This window comes from Lampris incognitus, chromosome 2 (assembly GCF_029633865.1).
Source record: "Lampris incognitus isolate fLamInc1 chromosome 2, fLamInc1.hap2, whole genome shotgun sequence".
Taxonomy (NCBI): domain Eukaryota; kingdom Metazoa; phylum Chordata; class Actinopteri; order Lampriformes; family Lampridae; genus Lampris; species Lampris incognitus.
In genome coordinates, this window is record NC_079212.1 from 147,711,217 (window position 1) to 147,712,040 (window position 824).

General features: G+C 45.9%; 1 protein-coding gene across 1 annotated transcript in view; it reads right to left on the reverse strand.

The window, feature by feature from the left end:
• Positions 1–256: 256 nt before the first annotated feature.
• The window catches only part of LOC130107943 (dual specificity protein phosphatase 7-like), a 12,805-nt gene continuing 12,237 nt past the window's right edge, over positions 257–824 (reverse strand). Inside the window, exon 3 of the mRNA XM_056274760.1 lies at positions 257–824. This exon is cut by the window's right edge and continues 702 nt beyond it. The gene's annotated coding sequence lies outside the window, so the exon portion shown is untranslated.

The following is an 824-nucleotide window of genomic DNA, read 5'->3' on the forward strand; positions in this document are numbered from 1 at the left end:
GGCAGAACACCCAGCTCGCGCAACACGCGCTGCTGAAGGTGGTAAACGGCACTGCAGTCATCCACCCAGTTTGCTAAACGGTTGTTTGGTCTGGTTTTCCCTCATGCGGCTCGGCAGGTCGACTCCCTCCCCACTGGACCCGCGCAGCTGCCGGGTCATGTCTCGGACTGGGACCAGTCTCCTCGTCCCACTCCTCCACTCTGAATGTCTCTTTATCCGTCTGCTACAAGTGCCAACAAGTCACTGGCTACGCCACTGTGCAAACTGCATTAGGTCATTTCCAACCTAGGAGAAAAAAAGAAAAACTACAAAAAGAAACAGACAACTAGTAATACCACAACATCCTCTTTTGTTTGCCTAGCTAGCCTTCGCCCTTCCTTTAGTTTCACAATCTCTTAAGCAATGGGATTGGGTTACTCTATGGTTTTGGACAAAGATAAAGAACTTTAGAAGTATACATATATAAAGTTACATTTGTGTGCAAGGTTACACAAAATATACAAAAATGCATATAGACATATTCATTTCTTCAGGACTGCCTATACATGTTCTGCATGTTACAAACACACACACGGTACTAATACATGTACTTGTTGGTGTGTGTCTGTAGGAGTTAATGCCTTGGTTTTGAAAAACTCCACATTCGGTGGAGTGAGATTCTCCACTTGGCACCAGTCAGCTCAGCTCGAGAACCCCGAGGGAAAAAAAACAGAGAGGACTTTGTCGTCTCCGAAATCGAGCACTGTCATTTTCCACCTTCCAGTCTTTGTATGAAGCTTTCTGTCCTACGTCAGTCTACACCCAGTTTATCAGTCGGTTCCCTT